This window comes from Lutzomyia longipalpis, chromosome 3, assembly GCF_024334085.1.
Source record: "Lutzomyia longipalpis isolate SR_M1_2022 chromosome 3, ASM2433408v1".
Classification (NCBI taxonomy): domain Eukaryota; kingdom Metazoa; phylum Arthropoda; class Insecta; order Diptera; family Psychodidae; genus Lutzomyia; species Lutzomyia longipalpis.
In genome coordinates this window covers 20018205-20042895 of record NC_074709.1, presented here as the reverse complement: position 1 = coordinate 20042895, position 24691 = coordinate 20018205, and the positions used below count along the sequence as shown (strand labels likewise).

General features: G+C 35.6%; 1 protein-coding gene and 1 long non-coding RNA gene across 2 annotated transcripts in view; one reads left to right on the top strand and one right to left on the bottom strand.

Annotated features, from left to right (window-relative positions):
- LOC129792516 (uncharacterized) overlaps window positions 1–24691 on the top strand; it is a 119258-nt gene that overhangs the window by 25936 nt on the left and 68631 nt on the right. The window lies entirely within an intron of this gene.
- LOC129792529 (uncharacterized) lies at window positions 11344–12202 on the bottom strand. Its single transcript, XR_008750815.1, has 4 exons — window positions 11998–12202; window positions 11800–11897; window positions 11538–11673; window positions 11344–11446 (listed from the first exon to the last, which is right to left on the bottom strand). It is a non-coding gene; the product is annotated as an uncharacterized LOC129792529 (long non-coding RNA).

Sequence of the window (24691 nt, the reverse complement as noted above, 5' to 3'; positions counted from 1 at the left end):
TGCCAGTGAAGATGAATAGAAGATGAGGGAGAGAAGGAAGAAGAAGTAGAAAAAAAGGTTGTATGTGGTGCGGAGAGAATGGATATAAGAGTTTGGCGTGGCGGCAAACACCTTTTCAAGGAATTTGGAACATGGTGGCGCCACTGATGTTATACTGCATTTAATTCTTTTCCAAACTGAACCCCGCAAAGGTATACCTACTATATGTTATCTTATTGCTCTGCACACAATGCACTTTGTCTTTTATTGCTATTTGTCCCATGAGGTGGAATTGTATTGTTGGTGGTTGAGAGAGAGAAAAAAAAACAGAGAACTTGTTGGAGATTTTCTTGAAAATTCATCTCCAATTTGGGCCTTGTGGTACATTGTAAAGGAAGTTTCGTAGGTGGTGGGAATATTTTGTTGGTTTAGTGCTCTAAAATGCCTTTCTAATGCTACATTTATCTCTTTTTTGGATAAGAAATGTGGATTGTGATAATGATGCATTGAATTTATTCATTTTTTTTAATGTAAATCTCAATAGATGGCGCTAGTTTGTCTTTTTGACGTTTTGGATAAAGTTTGATCCTTCTTCAGATCATAAGAATTTTTTGCAGGTTTCATCTTATGATGTCAATGCTTTGATCTGAATATCTTTCATTGAAATAAAACTCTCAAGAGATGGTGCTAGTTGTCTGTATTATTATCTTCTATTTGACGTTTTGGAAAAGATTTTTTTTTTAATTTTTCATCAGATTTTCTTTCAGGTTGCCTCTTTGGTTGCAAATGCTTTAATAATCAGAATTTAATTCATTGTGAAACAAAAACTACGATAGATGGCGCTACTGTTTTTGTTATTGTCAATATGACGTTTCGATGAAAATTTTACCTTCATCAGGCGCCTTGAATTTGAATAAGAAGTTAAATTTAAAATAAAACAATCAAACAATCTTCCAATTCGAAAATTTTAGTTGAAAAAAGAACACAATTCAATGGTCAGTTCTTCACACACTTTAACATCATTCATTTGAAATTGTCAATGATTTTTTTGCCATCTCATAATTTTCAAAGGAAGAAGAAAAGAGCCCCCAAACTGCTTCAATTCTTTTGTGGACTATCGAATATTTCTGAGAAGGATCAGTTAAATTTTAAAATTTTGTCGTTTTTCTCCTTATTCCAACCTCTTTTTTTATATATATTCTCATTTATAAACATTTTTTCTTTGATTTTTTTCTTGTTGGTCGATGTTTTTTCTGTGTAGCACTCATTGATGCCAAAATAATGCCGAGAAAAAAAATTGAAAAGGAATTTGTGCAAGAGATTGGGTTTGGTGAGACTTGGTGTGCGCCTTGTTTGAGTGGATTCGGGAGGAGAGAGAGAGAATGAAGGCAAAATGATGAAAAACATATATAGCAAGTTGAGAAATTTTTCACAAGTGAAGGGAATTCTGGGAAAATGGTCGGCAGAGAAGAGAAGAGCTGCATGGAATGGAGATGAAGAGCGAGAGAAATCAGTGTGGAGAAGGCATGTTGTGTTCGCCTTTACCTGGGAGGCACAAGAAGAGACGCGCTCAAAACCAAAAAGCCACTTAATTGGCAGGGTGGATCTCTCTGTGGGTATGCACAGCATCCACCCCCCCCCCGTCCCCTCTTCGATCCCTGGCCCAGTTGTGTGTTATAAAGAAATTTCTTGTGGAGAATTGGGGGGCTTGTTGTGTCTGGCGTCTCTTTGATTTTGTCTTCATTCGCTAAATGATGAAAGGGATCGCTCTGTTAGGATGGAGGGGGAATTGAACCCCGAAAGGGGTTTGGAGACGGCAGGGGAGGGGAACCAAAGAGTTTTGGAAGTGATATTTTTGGGCTAAATCTCCAGGTTGAGCCCAATATAGAAAGAGGTGAGACGGAGGGTAATGGAATTCACGCGGGATGTAATTTTTGGCGCGAGATTCTCTGGGCGACGTTCTCTGCTTTAGTTTTGTTGTTTTTTTTTCTTTTATTCTCCCCACACACCCAATCTTGTTGCCGAAGAAGTTGAGGGAATGAGCCACGTAGATTGGGAGTGAAATTCCAGGAAATGCACATGAGAGCAGCAGATATTGTGAAAAAAAATGTGCTTGAAACTTAACGAAGATTAAATATTGTTTTGCCCAAGTGGGGGGTTTATCAGCAGCATGATTTCACATTAGGAATCGGCTGGTTTTTTTCGTTTAAAATTTGATTTACGCGGTTCTACATGTTTGAAGTTCAGCTATGGGCTCAAATTGGAAGTTTTAGCTTAATTCGTTTGCAATTAAACTCACAATGTATGAGTCCCTGGTTCGAATCTCATGTTGATTTTCTTTTCTTTTTTTTTCAAATGAATTTTAGTCCTTTTTTGCATTACAATAAGTAACTTCCATCAATTAAATTAGTCAAAAAGACAGGAGTTTTGACAGAAGTAAAGTAATGGAAGATATTTAATGATTATTAGTTGGTGTTCCACTTCGTGGCCAACACCAAGTATTTCTGTTAAATTAACAGAACCTTCTTCAATCAAATCATAAACCGTTTACAGAAAACAAACTTTTCCAGATTTTTCCACATTTCATGTTTTCACTATATAGATTTTCATGCCTAAGCATTAACCAATAGATGTGATAAATGCACAAATTCCACTCAACTGATTAACCTTTTAAGCGTTGCAGTTCATGAGATGCTGTGAAGTTTTCAAGGATTTCTTGTGCCTTTATAGAAGAAGCTAAAGAAGCTCTGTTGGTGGAATTTTTGTGTGAAATAACTTGTAGATTGAATGCGAACAGACGCATTCGCCATCTTCAATCCTTCATTTAATTTTTCATTTTAATTCCAACAGTGCAGTGACGCTTTGAAGGCGCACAGAATGCTGAAAAGACGAAAAGGAATTAAATGAAGGAAAAAAAAACACTGAACACCAACTCCAACAATCAAGTAAAGTTTCTCTGAAGGGAAAATGATGGAGTGTGTTTGTTGTTTATGTGTGACTTTGGTTCTTATTTTCAACTTCTTTAATACACTTTCCTTTTGGCTATATGGGTAATATACGTATCGTAATGCGCGCCTTCACAAAATTAAAAAAAAAAAAAAACGAATGAACCTCCATCGCTCTGGTGTATTGGACTACGCGACTTTTCGAAATGCCTTCTTTCGCGTTCGTTTGTGTATTTTACAACGGAAGTTCATTAAGTAAATATAGAGAAAAACAATTTTTATAGCTATAAAACCTTTGGGTGTGTGTGAGAGAAAGATTATCTTCAAATATGGTGCGATTTCATTCATGAAAATATATATAGAAATTACGGTATCAATTCCACCGAAAAAAAAAAGTAAACTGAAATGACGCAGCTTTTCTCAACTGGAAAGACATTTTACAGGGCTAAGATAGTGGTGGGAAAAATTTAAAGAATTTTTCAATTTTATTGAAAGAATTGAGTTTTTTTTTTTTTAGCAAAATCGGACAAAATGAAGTTGATTAAAATCGAATATGATCTAAATCTGACTTTATTATTAATCCAATCTGATTTTTATTATTGTTCTTGTTTGAACTTATACTAAAGTAATTTTATTATAAACTGTTTTTTTTTAATATTCTTTAATTAGAGATCTTTCAAGAATTTTGTCAAAAACGGATTTTAATAAAATCTAAAGTGGTTAAAATCGGAGATTATTAATGATATATTATGGTTTGAATACTTAATATTTTAATTTATAGATAAAGATTTCATATAAAAAAAAGCTGAGTATTTCTTATATATTTCTTTTAAATAGTGATCTTACATTTTTTAACAAAATCGGATTTTCATCAAAATTTTAAGGATTTTAAGTGATCAAAATCGGCGGCTCCACTTTATAAACAAAACCATCTACAGATTGCCAATGGAGACGTCAGGTATTAATCTTATTTTAATCCTAAATTTGTGTTATGATGGAGGCGCCTGGTAGATAAATGTATTTTTTTTTACTTTAAACAAATATATTAAAAATTGTATAAAAATTTAAATTGTCTGAAAAGTTCTCTTATAAATCTTTTGAAAAATATATTTTCTTAGAATTTCGATTATTTAGCAAGAAGTCAAAGACTTTGAAATCACTCTGTAGAAGCTTTCTGGAAAAAGCTTTTTTTTTGCATTTTCTTTGCACAACTTTATAAATTCTACAAAAAGAAATTCAATTCAAAACGGTTATTATGCATAGCTATGGAAAACTTATTTTCTTCTTCTCTTTGAAGATAGAATTTTCCAAAAGAGCAAAGATTTCTCTTTCTTTTTTGCAAAACAAACAAAGAAATGACACAGTTTGTTCTTCTCATCTCACATAACTTGATGATTTTTATAAAGTGATTTTTTTGTGCCTTCCAATGCAATCACTTTATAAACATTCAAAACTCGATTGCGTCGTAGAAAATTGTCTTGGAGATCATGGTGTGAGGGGGATTGTTGATAAAATGCCTTCATCTATGTATGTTGGAGTGGAATGCATGTATGTGGGGGGAACTTAAAATTCGTTTGTATATGGTGCGAGTGAAGGCGCATAAAGCTAAGTTGGGAAAAAGGTTAAAAACACAATTTTTTGTCGTGTTTCCAATATACACGATATTGTAAACACGGTGAAAAATACAACGATCTCGCTCTGGCGTGTTGTTGTTTTCGGAAAATGGGTGCACTTGATGGAGTGCATCGGAGTGGGAAAGATGACGATGGTTCATGTGTGTGCATAATGCTCTTTCTCCGTCCCCTCCCCACCGCCAAACATTTATGCTTTTTCGTGACCAAAGTATGATGTGTATATAGTTGTGTGGTGGAAGTTAGCGTCCTCCATGGGGAGTGCATCTTCCATGGCTTGGCGGGAAAGAGGGAAAAATTTCAATGCGCCAGCACTCTTGGCGGGAAGATTTTGAGGGAAACTTTTAAACTTCACGCGGTGTCTTATTAACTTTGCCTTATGGAGAATACCAATCAAAATTAATTGGATGCTGTTCTCAAGAAGTTTTCTTTGCATTTTCTTAAATGTAAAAATATTCTTCTACTTTTTACTTTTCTGTAGCTTTAATCGAGTAATTTCATTCTGGTCTAGGTTTAAGACTTTTTCTTATTCAAAATTTGTTTTTTTTTTGTTATTATTTTTATTTTAGGACTTACAGCGTCTACTACTGACTTTATCAGCTTATCTGAGAAAACGGAAGACAATTCTATAATTTTAACAACAAATATAGTTTTTACTACAGAAATGTCTTTAAGTCCTAAAACAAGATGGCGGCGAATCCACACAATGGCGTCCTTGTTTAAATTGATCCAAGAAAATTCTTAACGGCTTTTCATTAAATGCTATAAACATAAAGACTTATGCGAAAGCACGTTCAGTCTTCTTTTAGAATTTATTAAAATTCAGTCTTCCTAGATCCTTAACAACCTGTCTTCTGATTCTTAATCTTAACCTGAATTCAGAACTATTGATTTAAAACAATTTAAAGAAAACTAGCTTAGTTTGTTGCGGCGGTCATTTTGAACATTTAAAAACCTAAAACAAAAAAAAAATAAAAACTTCTTAAAAAATCTAAGTTTTCTTTAATTTCTTGTTCGAAACATGATCTGTTACAAATATCTGTAGGCGGATTCAGCACGCGTCACGCTATGTCGGTATGAGAATACCGAAAAAAATTTTCACTGCACAAATGCCCTATATCGGTACCGATATAGACTACCGATATAGAGTACCGACATAGCGTGACGCGTGCTGAATCCGCCTACTGGACTATCATGACTATCGGAGTTCTTTTATCTTCATTTTCCCTTTTAAAAATGTTAAACAATTTTACTTTCCCTTTTTGCGTAAAGCTCCTAAGTGACTAATAATTAATTTTACAGAGATTCTGCATTTTCCGCTGAGGTAATATAAATGGAATTGAGGGATCTTAAATGATTTCCTTTCGTTCTTCGTGTGTTTAAATATAGTTCTGTTGTGCGCACCGTTAATTTTATCACTGAAATGTCGTTAAAATTTCACCTCAAATTGGTGAAAGAGTGTATTGATTGTTTAAAAAGGTGGATCTTGTAGTGCATTTTGGGTCAAAATTCTTGGTTGACATTCCATTCCCATACTCTTTCACTTCATGCTGTTCTTTTCTCCATTGAAAAACTCCCTTTTGGTGTTACTTTGATGAATTTCTTGGCAAGGATTTGCTGTATTTGGTGGAAAATTGAAGGAAAATCATTTGAAAATGATTTCCGAAGATGAAAATGTTGTTTTCCCTTCAAAACGGTGCAGTGTTACCTTTATCACAGAGCGTTGAGATAATATATTTTTGACTCTTTTTGGCTTCTCTTCAGTAATGACCGATGAGGAATTTGGGATTTTTTTACTCTCACACTTCCCTGTGAGAGTTTTGTGACTCTCTATGTTGTTTTTCGGTGGTCCACAGCGGGATGGGATGCTGGGTGGAAAGAGACAAGTTGCAAAGGGGGATTTTCGTGGTGTGACTGAGAGGCATGAGGTGTCTGGAGAATGGCCAGGGGAAGTTAACATGGGATCAACAAGCCCATGATTGTTGGTATTCATATTCTCACAAATGCGATCGAGTGCGTGTGCAAGGGAGAAAGGTAGTGCGGGATGTGAGGGAGATGGATGAAACATACTGATGCATTTCTAGATGTGTGTGATGTGCCTGTACCCGTTTTCTTGGAAATCCATCCGGATCAGAGTGAGGAGGCTACAACGAGGGACCCAATGATGCTCCATCTTCCACAATTCCTCGGTCGTTTATATCGTGGTTGTGTTTCAACTGCTTAAGAAGTCACAAATATTGCAATGAAGTTGGATTTGATTAAAGAAATTTTCAAATTCAGTTATGCTAAGGCTGTTAAGGCATTAGAGTCTGAGTTCTGAAAATGTTGCCTCTTTACCTGAACCAAAAGACCAAAGCTCTTAAAAATAGAATAGATGGATAGAATAGCAGTTAAAGATATCCTTTTAAACTATAAAAGAATTATTTAGTATCCTGCTTCCTAGTTTTAGTTGTAGGTAACAGGATTCATTTGTAGGAGACCCTTCTATTAGGCATAATGACTTGATTCTGATTAATTTTCTAGACATTTTCTAACGGAACCGGCAAATACTAATCGAAAAACCTCAAAAGACCGAATCCTGAAGTTCAGGGAGAGAATTTACCTGGGCCGGTTCTATGAGGTCCGGATTCTTTGAAGTCCAGTTAACCAGATATGATTTTTTTTGTTTTCTTGCCTTCAATCGTAGTTTTAGTGCTAGTTACTATCCTCCCGATCCTCCCTAATAAAATGGTGGAAGATCCTTCTTCAGTTGTCTGTTTACTGGAGTTTTTAAGCTTAATGCGTATAAACGAATAATGAAATTCATTGATGAATCTCACGCGAAGAAATCTCACACCCCATAAGCCTACCAAAGCTCAATCATGTTGTTTTCTTGTAACAGTGCAGTGTGTTGGTGTTTGATGTGTGTTCTGATGATGGGAATGGATGGTATACGCGAGAGGGATGGTGGAAGGTGAGTCTGGGTGTGTGGCGGGAGGGAAGAGAAAGATTGAAATATACAGCACAAGAAGCAGCAGCCAGCAGCCTCCTCAACATGAGTCGTCGGTCACATCAAACAAGCGATAAATAGCTCTGCACGTCTTTTTGGTCGATTTCCAATTCGGAGACGTCCATGGAACCTTTTCTCTGTTATTTTGTTAAAGTTTTATTCTTCCAACATTCTCTCACTCTCTGGGGGCATCATTGGGTGTTGTATGTATTTGTTGTGCTTCTTGCAGCCTCTCCTCAACCTTGTGGAATTCAACAACAACAAGAAAGATCACGATGATGCTACGGAGATGATCATCTTCGTGGAATTTAGTTCATCGTAATATGAAATGAGATTATTGGACTAATATGTGGTCATCATGGTGAGGAATTTGACTTTCACACTTGTTTTCCAATCTATTGGTGTAACTCTCGGGTGCCCCAATGGAAGGTTGTTAGGGGGAAAAATGGGAGGAGAGGGTTGAAGAATTTTCTAAGAAAATTCCGCCCCTGAATATCCTTCGGGGCAATTTGATTCAAGTTTGGTGTAGAAAATTTCTGATTATGAGAGGAACGCCAACATGAGACTTTAGCTCTCTCTTCCTCTCTCGAGGGAGGCTAGAAATTAATCATGTTTCTTGACCATCCACCCACCCCTCAATGATGGTGGGTGGGGGAAAAGCTCTCTCAAGTTGTTGAAGTTTCAAAACCCAACATGAAGAAAAGTTTTCCAATCTAAAAGGGGTTTGGTGTGCTTTTTATTTGTTCATCAAAAATTGTTTTCCAGTATTCCTATAGTTGTCTCGTGAATTTCAATGGTGAAGCCACAATTTGTGGTATTTGGTTGTTTCTTGTTTTTTTTTCTTCCACTGTGATTTTTCTTCCTTCTCTGTGGACTGTGTCCGCCAACTCGTGGTTAGCCTGTCGGAGGGTACAATGTGCAGTGAAGGGGTCCCAAAAGAAGCTTCTCATGTGCTTCACTCCATCATCTCTCGTCGTCGCCTCTTCCAGGAACTCTGCGCTGCTTTTGCTTTTATTTCCATCATTTCATTCCTGTGGATTTCTCTAATAAAACTCGCATGCACTTCTTCTTTTTTTTTTCTTAACTTTTGTGGAATTTTGCATTTAAATTATGTGCTTTATTTTCTGGTTTTCTTACATATGTATTGTGCTTATGCGTCTCTTTGTTCACAGCCAGATTGCAAAAGGTTTTCACAAAAAGTGAGATTATTTTGTGATTTTTGTGTGATAAATTTTCCATAAGTTCATAAGAAGGTCAATTTGTTTGAATAATTAAAATTGTGTTTGTGGAACTTTGTGGAAAGTTATAAAATTGATAAAATTGAGCTTTCGTTTAAATAGTTTAGAGATATTGTTTTCGTTGTTTTATAAGCTAATTTAACTGATTTCAAAAGTTTTGGGGTTTCTAACTTTTGAATTTTATTATTTTTGCTAAATTCAAGCGTGAAATCATCGCTAATTCAGACGTTTTATACAAAAAGGATCAATGTATAGGTAAAAAAATAAGCTAACTAACTAAGGAAGAATAGAGGCAAAAAACTTAGCATTTTCAGACTGATTTTTCCTGATTTTTCCGAGCTGACTTCTTTAGCAACTGTAGAAAATCTATCAGAATTCTTTTATGGCTTGTCTTAAAAGACCTTAAACGAACCATTTAAATTTCTTTAAGATTTGATTTGAAATGTTTCTTTGATTGAGATCATGACAAGAACAAAATATGAATAAACTCCCTTAATTTTCTCTAAAACCCTAGAATCTCTCAAGCGAAACTTCTCAAAAACTTTTTTCAAATCGGATATTTTAAAAGATTTCTGTGAATTCTTTCATTTGAATTAATGTCTTTGAATTAAGAAAAAAGTTTCTGGACCATTCAAGTAGCTTTCACTTAATTTTCTCACCTGGTTCCCAAAACTATTGTCGCTAATTAAAAGGAACCATTTAAATGCTTTTCTTTTTGTGTGTGAGAAAAAAATGAGAGTAGAGGTACCAAAAGAAGATGTGGAAGAGGAGAAAATGAAAATGATGGTCATTGAAACTAATTTATTCAGTGTTGGAATTAGTGGCAATTTTCTACCTAAAGCGTGTCATTACATAAGCTCCGGTGCAAGAACATTAGTTTGCAGGGTAGTTTTTAGCACTCATGGACATGTGTGCGTGTGTGTGTGTGAAAATTCCATTTGACAAGAATTATCAGGAGAAAAGTTTTTAATATTCCAACCAGAAGGAAACATTCATTACAATCTACTAATTGCCATCGCGAAAGTGCGCTAATGAACTTTAACTGCAGCCGTTTTTTTCTTCTTGGTTCTTTGGCCCTTTTCCTCAGCTGTGTGTGCCAATGAAGGGATAAAAATGTAGATTTTTTTATGTTGTTTTTTTTTTACTCCTTTTCCTGCCCATATCCTTCGTTTTGATAAATTATTCAAAAGTTTGTCGAATACAAAAGGGGGGTGTGTTTGAACAATTGTGTACGCGATGATATAATCCAATATATCTATGCCAAGTTGGGAAAAAGGTGGATGTTTTTGCAGGAAGGAGGAAAAAGGAGAGCGAAATAATAAAAGAAGAAAAAAAACATAGAAAAATGATCGAAAATATCTCTGTGAAAATTCCGAATGAAACATTAATATTAATTTCCTAAACGTTTTATTTGCCTTTTCTCTATCATGAGGGGGGTTGGAAATATGGGAGAGAAATTAGGGTGCTATTTTCTCTCTTTTAGGTGCCATCGCAATGCTCGCCGTGTCGTTACGGTATTTCACCATTCATTAAAACTTTAATCCTCAAAATATTGCCTCTAATAAATTTTGATCATAGCTTCAGGAGTAAAATATGGGGTTGTTCCTGGTTGTCACTCAAATTTTAAATCCTCTCTGTTCCTCTCTCTATTGTAGAACTTTTTTTTTTGTCATTGCTAAAAATCATTAAATACTTACTACCTTTAGGTACTAGACCTAATTTTTCTTTTGTGCTTCAGTAAAAAACGTTTTTTGTTAAAATAATTCAGTTAAAAACGCTAATTTTTCTGTCAAATATCTTTCACCAAAGTACTTCAAACTTAAGTTTTTTTTTACCATTTCAATTAAAGGATGATTTAACTTAAATCAATCAATCTCTTTATAATTTGACTAATTATTTTAGTGGAAATAAATTTACAGTTTTATTTAACGAGTTAATATTTAGACCAATTTAATAGGTGGAAGAACTTCGACAAAAATATAATTGACTGAATTATAATTATCATATCATAAAACTTTCACTGATGTACTTCGGTCTTTTTGACCAATTCAAATACTTTGGAAACTTTAATATACACTGTAAATCAGATTTTCGTTATCATTACTAAAACTGGCACTGACTGGACTTTAGTAGTGAAATTTAGTAAAGAAATTTTTACTAAAATTTTAGTAGTTGCCCAAAACGAAAAACTTTCGTACAGTCAACCAGAACTTTAGTTATGGCTATTAAAATATTTCTCGTCTGTATATTACTAAAGTTTAGGAATGGCAACAGAGGTTTTCGTTGATAAAACTATTTGTTCTAAATTCTTCGATTACTAAAGTTTAGGAATGGGAACAGAAATTTTCGTTTACATGACCATAGTTGTTATAAATTCTTGGATTACTAAAGTTTAGCCATGCCAACTCGAAATCCAGTTTGTATGACTAAAAAAATTAAATATTGAATTTTGATTAAAAAAATCATTTTTTATTCCATTTTAATTTTTATATTACATTGTATGTAATATTTATAATAATTAACTAGGCAGGTATCTCGTTTTGAAAATCCTTTTTGTTGAGTAAAGTTGGGCAGATTCATGTGAGTGTCTTCAGCGTCTTTTTCTTCCAAAGTACCCTTTCAAGGAATCGCGAAAGTTCTGTTCTTTATGTCAGTTGGCGGAATCTGTAAATGAATCACAATAAAATTAATTTCCTGAATTTTCTGATGTAATAATTTTTTTTTACTTTATATATTTTATGAAAAATGTGTTTACCTTTAAACTTTATTTCTCGTGATTTTACTTCCTCTATCCTATCTCAATCAATATTTTCGATCAATAGACTCTATCCAGATACAGACAAGAGGGCTTCGATGAGAATATGATCCATTTTCCGGTTGTTTATTGTAGTCTGATTAATTGAAAGGTAGTAAAATCATAGAATTAGTTTATAATTAAAGATTGATAATTTTAAACAGATTTATTGCAAATAATTTGATAAAATTAATGGAAGTAAATCATACAAAAAATACAGTACCTTTTCGTGTATATCCTCTTTGTTCAATCGAATTTTCCCGATTTTCCACAATTTGATTACGGGTTGACAGGGTTTGATATGCACTCATTCGGTGAAATCTGTTAAATTAGAACAAGAATTAATATTTTGGATTTTATAAATTGATAAGTTTTTGGATTTAATATATTTCATGAAAAATGTACGTATGTAGGTACTTACTTTCAAATTTTAATTTTTCCTATTGGATCTCCTCCATCCTGTTTCAATTATTATTGGAGATCGGCAGACCATTCAAGTACAGACAGGAAGGTTTCGATGAGAATATGATCCATTCCTCTCCTGTTTATTGCAGTCTGATTAACTACAAAGTAGTAAAATTATATAAATAGTTAGTTTAATCAATTCGTAATATAAAGAATTGTTAATCATACCTTGTCATGTTTTTCCATTTTTTCACAATTGGATTTTCCACAATTTTCACTCTCAAAACTACTATAGGAATGGATTAATTTTACTTTTCACATATCTCATCGATTATTGAAGACAAAATATTTTGCGTACTTTCGATGGAAAATTCCACAAAGAACTGAATATTGTGAAATACTTAAGAGGGTGCTGAGGAGAAAAATTTGTGTATGGGTAGGAAAGGGTGAGAAAAAATGAAGCCTCCGGTATATGTGTTGTATGCGTTCTTCACACAAATCTTCTGCGTGCATTTTTTTCGGGACCTCGGCACCCCAATAAAACAATAAAAATAGTTTGAGCTGAAAGAGCTGAAACATCTTGCATTCGAACAAAGATAATATAATAAAAGACATTACGTTGCTAATATTTTCGCGAATTAACTTGATAAGAAATAATTATTATCAAATGATACAGAGGAAATAAAAATTGTATTTTTTTGCTAAATATTTAATAAGTTTGAAAATTTGTCAATTTAGTGATATCAACTAAATTTTTGATTGGCATGGCTAAACTTTAGTGAAAGAAGAAAAAGAATATTGTAGTTAATATTCCTAAAATTCTAGTTAACATAACTAAAGAATTTTAGTAATTATGTGTTTACTGGAAACTTTAGTAAAGAATTTGACTAAATTGCCTACTAAACTTTAGTAAAAGAGCAATAAAACTAAAAATTTTAGTTATCTTCACTAAAAAATTCACAGTTAAATAAATTTTTAGTAAAGATAACATAAGACTTCAGTTGCGTTTCGCTTGCTGAAGTGAGTGGTCGATTAGAAGAGTCGTTCAGTGAATTTTGGATATTTTTTGAGATTTATTAAGTTAGTGAGGCGATTTATTTTGAGATTAGTTTTTCTTAGTGATTGGGGGTGGTTTTTCAATATTTTCTTATTAATTTGGGGTGAAGTTTTCTTTTTTCCGGGTTTTTAGTTTCTCTGGTGGGGAAATTTTCGGGTTTTTTCATTGTAGAGTAGCTTTGGTGTATAAGTGAGCAAAGTCGTACGAGCTTATCTCCAACTAACGGGTGCGCATTTGCGCAGCGATGGGAGAGGACAGTGGTGGTCGTGCAAATGGAGACGAATTTGAATCCGATCCCGATGAATTTAAGCAAAACACGGCAAATTCTTCTTCGCAAAACGTGGCGGCATTAGCTAATAGGATTCGGTTTTATGCTCCTGATGCTAAGGGCCCTTTTGTGGTATACTTTAGGGGCAAAGATGGGCAATCTGTGAATCAGGTAACCTTGTCGAAGAAGCTATATGCGAAGTACAAAACTATCATTGAAATACGCAAGATTTTCTCGGACAAGGTTAAGGTGATTCTCACGGGGATAAATGAGGCAAACGTGCTTCCTTTGGACAAAGATTTCTCCCAATTCAGGGTTTATATTCAGGCAAAGGAGGTGGAAGTGGATGGGGTGGTAATTTTGGATCTTGATGAGCCGGAAGAAATCATCAAGAACGGTGTTGGGAAATTGAGGGAGGCAGTTAATGCCGAGATCAAGGTGCTGGATGTGTTCCGTATGAGAAAGAAGAAAGTTACGGAAGTTTTTTCAGCAGGTGGCGCTTCGTCTTCGGGCGCTCCGCCACTTGAGCGTAAAGTAGAGTGGGTACCGGCTAGGGCAGTTAGAGTTACCTTTCAAGGTAATATCCTGCCAGATTTTATCGCGGCTGAGGGTCTTGTGATCACGGTACATGGCTATAGCGACAAGGTCATGTATTGCTCAAAGTGCTTGCGCTATGGCCATACCGTGAAGTTTTGTGGGAATAAGTCGCGATGCAATAAGTGTGGTTTAGTACACGAAGACGGCAAAACTGTGTGCAGCCAAACCGGTTTCAAATGTCCTAATTGCAATGAGACATTTCCCCAAGCACAGCACGTGTGCAAAGCGAGGGCTTTTCATGCTGAAAAAGCATTAAAGAACGCTAAAGTGAGGCATAATGTATCGTACTCTCAGGTTGTTAAAGGGCCACATGGATCGAAGAGAAGTCTTTTTGAGAGTGAAAATCCTTTTGAGGCTATCAGTGGGATGGAAGATGATATGTCTGATTCGGATTCTGATTTCCCTACGGTGGCGGAATCTCTTGACAATAAAGTCAAACGCAGAGTCAAGCGACCAAAGAGCGCATTTGATGTTACGCGATTGACTCAGAAGAAGTTTCATCGCAAGAAGGTAGCCGAACAGGAGGAGAGGTTAATGGAAGAGATGGGGAAGGCGAAACAGATGAAGAGTCAGACTAGTAGGGCACGCATAAAGATTAAGAAAAAGTCCTCTGAAGAGTCCGAGCCGAAAGGCTGGAAGAAAGTTGTTTTGAAACTCTTGGCAGCTTTCGATGTGGAGAGTGATATTCTTGAGTTGTTAGAAGTTATTGTGTTTCCTATTGTAGAACGGTTTCTGCCCAAGTTGTTAGGCTCTTTCCTTCAGGAGGAGGAAGAGGAGGAAGAGGAAGATGCCTAGTGAAACAATAAATGTGATTAAGTTACTCCAATGGAACTGCAATGGCGTCCGATCGAAAGTGCACGATTTGGCTGCGATCTGTGACGAACTTAATATAAGTGTTGTCGCTATTCAGGAAACGAAACTATCCAGTCTGTCTTTTAGATTGACCGGATATGACATAGTGCGCAAAGATAGGTCGCCAAGAGGCGGGGGTGTTTTGTTAGCCATTAAATCTAATATGTTTTATACACGTGTTGAACTTTCAGCGGATTTGGGTGGCGACTGTGTGTGCATTGATCTCTCAGTAAACGGAACCGTGTTCCGTATATTCTCAGTTTATTCCACAAATAACCATAGATTGAGTGAGCGTGACTTTAATAGGCTTATACCTTCTAATTCTGATGGTAGGGTGATTATTATGGGAGATTTTAATGCGCATGGTAGTCTTTGGGGCTCTGAGTTGACTGACGCAAACGGTAGAATAATTGAGGAATGGGTGGAAAGGTCCAATCTAATTGTACTTAATGATGGCAGATTTACGAGAGTAGCTTGTCCTCCTTGTTCACCTAGCATCCTTGATCTAACCATGGTATCACAAGCTTTAGCGATTGATTGTGTATGGGACACATATGATAACACACTGGGCAGTGATCATTTTCCCATTGTGCTGACTATTTCTTGCAATAGAGATAATGCAGCTAATTCTGCTGCTCAGAATGATCCATTCCAAAGAATCGATTATTCATACATTGACTGGAGAAAGTTTAACACCAGTTTTGAGAATCAGCTAATGGAAATTGAATCACTGCCTGATAGTGTGGATAAATATCAGAAGTTCATTGATGCTGTACTTGCAGCTGTGAACGAAGCAGGAGTTCCTATGCTCAGACGTGAAAATAAACAAAATAAGCCATGGTTTGATCAGGAGTGTCGTAGGTTTTGGAATTTGAGGCGCTCTGCTTTCCAAAGATTTCAAAGGTACGGTGATCGAGCATCTTTTCTTGCCTATACAAGGATTGATTCCCTTACTAAACGCACTATGAAACGGAAGAAAATTGGTTTGTGGAGAGATCGTTGTTCGTCCTTTTCAAGCTCCACAGCCCTGTCAGAAATGTGGAATTTGGCTAGGTCGTTCAGAGGTTTATCAAAACAAAATCAAAGTGTGTTTAGGGACGAATGGGCAGAACAGTTTGCCGATAGATTAGCGCCGCCATTTGTAGCGAAGCCTCAAAATTTCTTTGTACCCAATGAACATGGTATCGATAACCATCAGTTGACTGGCCAGTTTAGTTTTGAGGAGATTGAGTTTGGCATTAAATCACTCAGGAACAAAGCTCCAGGTACGGATAATATTCGTGCAATATTCCTGAAGAAGCTTCCTAGAAGAGGTATTGAAGCCTTGCTCGGTCTTCTTAATTACTTCTGGAAATCATGCACGATTCCGGAGAAGTGGCAGGAGGCTAAAGTTATTGCTATTCCAAAACCCAATAAAGATAGAACTAACCCCAAGAACTTTCGCCCTATCAGCCTTTTGTCAGTGGTGCGTAAATTGTACGAAAAATTGATTCTGTGCAGGCTTCAGTTATGGCTGACTGATAGCAATATTCTTCCTAACTCGCAGTTCGGGTTTTGTAGGAGTAGAGGTACACAGAATTGTATTGCCGCACTACATACAAAGGTGCAAGTAGCATTTGAAAACCAAAATGCTGTGGGGTGTGTATTCTTGGACGTTGCTTCTGCGTACGACACGGTTCTTATAGATGTGTTGTGCTTAAGTTTGAGGGTTTTGGGATTGCCAGGCGGAGTTGTGGCTGCAATTTACAGTCTCATGGAGTGCAGGGAGATGTTGGTCGTTAACAATTCTCAGATAGTTGCCAAAAGAGTGGGTCGATTGGGCCTTCCTCAGGGGTCGGTGTTGTCCCCTACCTTGTATAATCTCTATGTCCATGATATCGAGCGCTATGTTCCACGTAACTGCTTCATTCTGCAGTATGCTGATGACGTAGTGATCGGAATTGAAAGTGCGAATGCTGAAGTAATTGGAAGCGAACTGACTGCTGCTTGTAGGAATTTGAATACGTTTTATGACAGTTTAGGACTTAGTGTTTCCAAGGAAAAATCTGAGGTTTTAGTGTTCTCTAAAACGCATCGGGAAGTTGTGGTGCAAGTGGAAATGGATAACACTGTACTACCTCAGACAAACACGTTTAGGTACTTAGGCGTGATTTTTGATCGCAAATGCCTTTTCGCGGCTCATTGTCGTGATGTAGTTGCGCGAAGTTCCTTACGTCTCAATTTCCTTAGGGCTGTTGCTGGCTTGAGTTGGGGTGCACACCCTAAACTTATGCTTATTATTTTTAAAACTGTCGTTCGCCCTATTCTTGAGTACGGTTGCTTTGCATTTGGTGGAATGGCTGCGTCCCATTTGATTAAATTAGAGAGAGTTCAATGGAAGGCGCTACGATGTTGCCTTGGGTTGATGCAAAGCACACACACAATGTCAGTGGAGGTCCTGTCAGGCATCATGCCTCTGCAAATCAGGTTTGATTTGCTCATTGAACGTTTACTTGCGAGAGCAAGGTTCGTTCAGGAGGAGCTTTGGCAGGACATTCGTGTACTTGTGTCGAGGCGCCCAGCTAATCGCATTGCTGTGTACGCCCGCAGAATGGACGGCCTCATTGCACTTAGTAGAGAATCTGAAGAAGAGCTGCCGCTAGTCTTACATAAGCAAAGTATGAAAGATTGGCAAAAAGAGTGGGATAGGGACGATTTGGGTAGGTTTTGTTACTCAATTTTGCCTAAAGTACAGGAGACTCCGTGGTTTTCAAAGTTGCGCTTGCTCAGTCGCAGAGAGATTGTGGTCATCAGCCGAATAATGAGCAATCATTATAGGCTGAATGCGCACCTTTCGAGGATTAATGTTGTGGCTCAGTCGTTGTGTGAGGTATGCCCCGCATACAAGGATGTAGACCATGTCTTGTTCTTCTGTAGTGTTGCTTGTGTCGGTCGAGATGATTTGTTGCTGAAATGCGGTGGCTGTGTGTGTTCTAGGGATATCTGTGCGGTGTCTCTTGAGCAACGCTCAGTTATTGCCTTGCGTGCAATTGATTGTTTTGTCCACGTTAATGAAATCAAAGTCTAAGTGAAGTCCCCCTTATTTTTGGCCTCGTCGTTATTTGTTCACTCCCTTGTGTTTTTTTTTTCTTTTTTTTCTTCTGCTAGTGCACTTGGGCTAATGCACTAGCGGGCTAAGTAGCCATTGCGGCAATGCCTCGGTCCGAAATCAGCTCTACGAGCTGAGGACCTGAGGGGTGGAGGTGGGTAAAAAAAAAAAAAAACATAAGACTTTAGTGATTCTAGGCAACATAACTAAAATTTTCTGTTATAATTACTAAAAATTTTAGTAAATGTTTCATTACTACAGACTTTAGTAGCAGTTTACTAAAAAAATGAATTACAGTGTAACCATTTAAATTTGCTTTATTTTTTTTTTTACTTAATAACTTGTGCGCTTTTGACTATTTGATTCCTTTATTTTTTACCGAATCACTTTTGTTATTTCCACTTTTTCATGTCTTAATCCATTTAATCGAATAATTTGGAAGTTTTTGACTATTTTAATTGACTCTTTCATCCCTTCATCGTATATTTCTGTCATTTTCTTAGGTCTGATAGCTCCCTTTAAATAAGCTTTATTTTGCTTAGTTGTTTTTATATTACATATTGATCTATAATGCAGAACTTTTTCTTGCTGATAGTTCTTGATCATTTTGCGACTACAAAAAGTTATCTCCAAGGACTTACGCAAAATTAGAAAGGACGAAAATTGTCTTATTTAAGCCCTTAAATCCACAAAATTTATTTTTACTTCATTCTATCTTAAAATCGTTAAAATTAACGTATTTACTAACGTACTTGCAAACTTACATATTTACTAGAATACTTATCTACGAACTTACTTACCTTTTTAATAAAATAATACGAGACCTATTAAATGATCCCTTAAATTGTAAAAAAAAATAATTGGATGGAGAGATTGTTGGCATAAATGTGGTGAAAATATTAGTATGGGGAATGAGAAGGATGGTGCAAGGGGGCATTCCTGGGTGAAGTGAATGACGATGATGCACCGCGAGTGATGCTGGAAAAATAGGGGTTCTCCTGTGTCAATGCACTGTGGATTAACAGCTTTATTGGATGGCTTGTTCACTTCGCCTCTTCCCTTCGTTTTACCCATCACGAGACGCATACGAGGGAAGTACAATGAGAATCTTTTGCGGGATGTGTTGGGTTTATATTTAAGAGGAGATGAAGATGAAGTTTGAAGAAAAAAAAATTGGGGGGGTTTCCCGCCAAAACAGCGGATGTATCGTGGAGATATATGTATAACGTACAGAGCGTTGCGATGATGAGGAGGAAGAAAAAAATGTGAGAGGACGCCAAGTTGAAAGATGCGTCGTATCCGTTTTTATTTATTTATACATGCACATTAGATGTGTTCCATGGGGGCCCACAAGGAGGCAAAAGTGAGCGCGAGAATATTCTTGAAGAAGTACTATCGGTGCGGAAGGAGAGAGGGCACACAGGGGGAAAAATACATGTACTATTTTAGGTCTATTTATTTATAACTCAGGAAATTCTTTACAATTCATGGGGGATCCATGAGACCCCCTCGAATATTAGTTTTCTTCTTTCTCTTATTTTTGCCTTCTCCTTGATGAATGTGAGTGTTTGTGTGGCTTTCTTTCCATAAATGCGCTTTGTTTTTATCTCTATACTTCTTGCACAGTTGGAATGTCTGGCATTTTTTTCCGTTTTCCACAATTCTCCGCACAGAGGCTTATTTTCAACTCAATTTTCCTCCTTTTGCTGCTGTAGGGGAGTGTTGTGCATTTTCCTAAACCAACCTTTCTTCTTCCTCCATTGCTCTAAATATAAATATCTTCATAAATTTTATTCTTGTTTTTTTTCTCTCCTCTATTCATACTTCCTTTTTACAATTTTCTCGCAATGGGATTCTTTTCTTTATACAAACTCCTTTGAGAGGAGTTATTTAGAAAAAAAAGACACAATAAAGGAAATTCTTAAGGAATAGAAAAGGTGTTTTAAGTGAACTAAATTGTGAAGACAGAATCCTCCCATTTTGCAGGAAATGCAATTTATTTTGTAATAAAAAAAAAAGGAAAATTTTCTTTATATACCTGCAAATATGTTTCTTTCTGCATATAATAATAAAATATTACAGTTTAAGAGTAAAAGTTAATTGCATTGAAAAGGACATAATGCACATTATGCAACTTTTTATGGGGTTCATTTCGTAAAACAATTATGTCTTTATAAAGGTGCGCACATTAATGGTTTGAGCTTTTCCTCAAAGCAAGCTCTCCGTAATTTTCATATATAGATGAAGGAAAGATTATGAGTTTCCTTTTTAGAAAATAAAACAGACATTTAATTATTTGTTTTGTTTGTGATTTTAAAAAAATAAAGCTAAATTGAAAAGGTCCTCACGTTGTAAAGCATCACGAAAGTTCCCGCTATATTTTTCAAATGAAAACAAGAAAATTTTAATTCTATTTTCGGAATAATTAAATAAAATATTTTATTGAATAAGATTCCTTTTTTAAATCATTGAAAAATAAATAAATATATACCCCATTTTTTCAAAAATCTAATTATTTTGCATTCAAGCATTCTTTAAACAATTAATTTGTTTGAAAATTACTTAAAACAGCGATAAATCGTTTCTCTAAACAGCATAGTCTCTCAAATTATAATTGATTCATTTCGCCCCTAAACACTAAGGCGAAATGAAAGAAGCCTTTACAGTAGCAGTAGTAGTAATCATTTCGCCCCAGGTGTTACGTTCCACAAAATCAAGTAAACAAGATGAACCTTTAAAAATATCATAGAACTGTTGTAAAATCTATATAATCTGAAAATGTTTTTTAACTAAAATTGATCACTAAATTTAATTTTCCACTAAAAAAAAATCTTTAAGAAATAATGAACAATTTGGCCCCTAGAATGCATTTCAAACTTTCAAATTATATTTTAAGGGAATGGGGTAAAAAAGAACTTTTTCTGACATTTTTACCCTATTTTAATAAATAATTTATTTTCTGGGGCTTTTTCTGTAGAAATTTTCCGACTCATTTTACCCAGGTTTCCCCTAAGATTCACGCGCAAAAGTTCTATAATAATGCTACTTAATATCGAAAGCCCTTTTGCGTTGGAATGGGGAGCGTGCTTCGGAGAGCAATGAGATTTCTGTGTGTGAAATGTACAATGTTTATGATGATATTTTCTATTTGCTAACCTCGCCGGAAGTGAAAATTCACATGATGCAGCTGGAGTGAAATGAAGAAAGTCTTTTTTTTTTGAGTTTCATAAAAACAATACTCAACGATGTACTGAGAAATTCAAACGGACAGACTGAGCTGTATGTGTCATTTTTTCCGGGGAAGCAGCATCAACAAAAAAAAAAAGAAAATAGTAGTGAGCAAAATGGAGACAAAGTGCTTGTAAGGTCATCTTCTGTAACCCCTCGGACGATCTCTTGAACTGGGTGTGTGAATGATTTTATTTGGGGAAGAAGACAGGAAATGTATGATAATGACTGTGAATGAATTCATCTTATCATCCTCACGCTGCTTTGGGATGCTGCCACAAGTCTCAAGTGTTTCAAGTTTTGGCATCGATTGTGCATTGTTGGGGAGATTTCTTTGAAAGAATTATTATTGTGACAACCGGATGTTGAACACTGTGAATGGTTAGAAGCAAAGTTATGTTTTGTATTTTGGGTGGTTTAGTTTAGTCAACTAAAAGATTCTCAATGAACTCTTGTTGTGTTATTCCACAGAATGAGAGAAGATTAGACAATGATTAAGACTTGTTTGAAGAACGTGATTTGAAGATCATTATTTGTTCTTTGGAATTCTATTGATATTTTCTTAATTTTGAAGCATTTTTTTTTATTAAGTATTCGGCAGAAGATTAATTCAGCGACATTTTGTGGGGTCTTGATTTTATAGATGATAGAGAGTTTGAGGGAAACTCCCTCCAGTATCCTTGATTCTCAGTCTTCACAATTGCATCACTAGACTCTCTACAATTTCGCTCTCGATTCGACTTTATTCATTTTCTTTTATACTCTCTCACAAGACAGTAAATGAGAGTAAAAACAGAGAAAGAGAAGCAAGAGAGTAGTGGTGAGAATAGTTGTGATTCAATAGTCTTAGGTTAACCTTTGTCATGCGCAGTCGAGTGCGTATTTAATTGTGAGGCTGAGGGTCGAGGTTACTGGGGGAGCTGTCCACAGATTCTCTTTTATCTCTTTTGCTGTCATACTCTTAATGACTGTGGTCATTCTCTCTTTTTCTCAAACTCGTTAAATTCTCACTTTATTTATCTCACAAGCCATTGGGTTTGACCCTTCTCTTTCGTTTTCTCTCACATGTCAAGCTCTCTTTTACTCTCTTTCATACGCGATTTCTAAAACCTTTTCTATCATTCTATCATATCAAGTGGGACTCAATTCTCTTTAAATATTTTTCTAGCACCTGATGAAAGTTTCTTTTGCACCAAATCTGTAAGAAATTCATCAATTCTTCTGCAAAATTCTTTTTTTTTGTGAAAAAGGATTTTTTTCAGAACCAGTAAAGCTTTTTAAAAATATATATTTGAACAATTCATAAAAAAAAACTTTTCATTTTAGTAAAAATCTTCTTTTACGAGAACTCTCTCGTGAGACCACCCTGTGCAAATGGGTGCAAGACAGAACATCATTGTTTTGTGTTTTGAAGGACATTTTGCAAAGCAAAAAATGGTTGCACTGTGAGCTGTGATTTGTATTCTTTCAATCATTTCCACGGAGAATCTCGAAGGGCATATTCATGAGAAATGCTTGATGATGATTTAGCATGTTAACCTTCCGAAAGACAAGAAGTTGCGCTCGTGCAGCGGAAAGATGGAGAATCAAGTTGGAAAAATAATTATTTTGAGTTCTTTGACATTCCAGCGTAGCTGGTTGGGTTGTGTGGTGAGCTTTTGGTGTGAATTTTGGTGGAATATTTTCCAGGAGGAGCTTTTTTTATTCTTTAGGGGTTAAGGGGTGAGAAAAAGCTCAATTTTAGCTCAAGAGGAACTGTTGTTGGGTGATTTTCAATAAATATGTAGAAAATGTTCTCATGTGAATTTTTCTTCACTTCCCAAATCCATAGAAATTCCAAAAGTGAAAATAGAAAAGAAAGTTCGTGGGATTCAGCAATGCCATAGATTTGTGATTCTAAATTGATGATCCTGGGAATTCGAGTGTATGCACTACCTTACCTACATACATACTTACATAATGCATTTATGTATGGTGTGTGTACATAATATATTTGAAAAGTTTGTTCGGAGAATGGATATAAGAGAAGAAGTATTTCCAAGGAGGTGGCAAAATGCATTGACAAAGTTCCAATATGGTTGAAAATCCTCTCACAGTGGCTATGCCAAGGCAGTGCTCTGTGTGCCCTCTGAGGAATTTTCTCGGGGACGTGCTATTGGAACGTAAGCATGTCTGTGGGTGAGAAACGAAAAGAATGGTCGGAAAGTGGCGGCAAAAGAGTTCGATGGTCGATACATAAAATTCCAAGACGATGCGACATACAGGAATATACAATACCTACATATATTTGGAATAGGTATTAACAAGAAGACGATTTCTTTTGTATAAACAACGCATACTTGCGACAGGAGAAAAAAAACCCTCCTCAATATATAATTCAACCTCATTCACATCGGAGATGGAGGGATTTTTATTAGAAAAGCAATGGAATGCAGAGAGTATGTTTTTTTTTTGTTCAAAGAATGAACTCAATATGCTTATATATAAATGGAAAAGCCAAAAGGAGCTAAATGGGGGTTTGGGTGGGAGAATGACGACACCGAAGGACCTTCTTCCGTTCGAGAAAATCTTCTCAAGACTTCTTTTTTCTTCTTCTTTGTTGTTGTTGTATTAAAAAGTGAGAAAAGTCATGATGGTGAAAGCTAAGAACGTTAAGTGAAATTCAATAAAAAGTCTCAAATAACTTTATAAACACTTTATAGCTATGTATTGTACATAACTTGCTGGGTGTTTTTTTGCAATCTAGAGCTTATTTGTGCATTCATCCCTAAATAATACCCCTCTTAACACACTAAGAACTTAATTTCCCACAAAACTTTGTGACTTTAGTAGGTTTTTCTTTCAATTTCGTGGTTAAATGACACTTTACAAAGGAAATAAAGGACTTTATTCATTTTGAGGTTTTCGTAGATAAATCTGGGAAGAATTTACAGCAAACAATGAAAGAATTTTAGAGTAAATTAACACAAATTATGTAGAAATTCTTCTAATTTTGTTTTTATATTAAAAGGATCATTTTTATGAGGGCAATCTAGTTCTCAAATTAAATTAAATTTAGGACTTTCGATGTTCTAAATGTTCTTTCGATTTGATCAAAATCAGTCAAGCCGTTTTCGAGTTATGACCGATTTTCGATATTGGCTAAACGTCTTGACCGATAAATAGTGTAGGGTAGAACAATATCAATACAAAAATCGGTTATATCTTCACAAGAATATCATTTCAAAAGAAATTCTTGATGATCTAAAAGAAACAATGTTAAAAATCATTCGTAAAAGTAGTAATGGGCTCTCGAAATACAACAACGTAAGGGCCCATTTAACAGATTTGGAATGTATCAATTTCGCGACCTCCTAGATCATTCCTTGATCGTTAAACAATCAATAAGAAATTGAATCACAGACTACCTAGAAAAGTAAGTAAAGACTGAATGAATGCAAGAATATCTTAACTAACTGAATTCTATGGCAACACTTCCGAGAAACATTGTAGAATTTAAACTAAAGTTCAACTGATTAAGTTGTTGGTAATAGAATGTTGATTGAGAGTCCTATTTTATAACCTCACATACATCTTGGTCTACCAATGTATGTCCTTCTTGTGGTAATTGAGAGTATAAA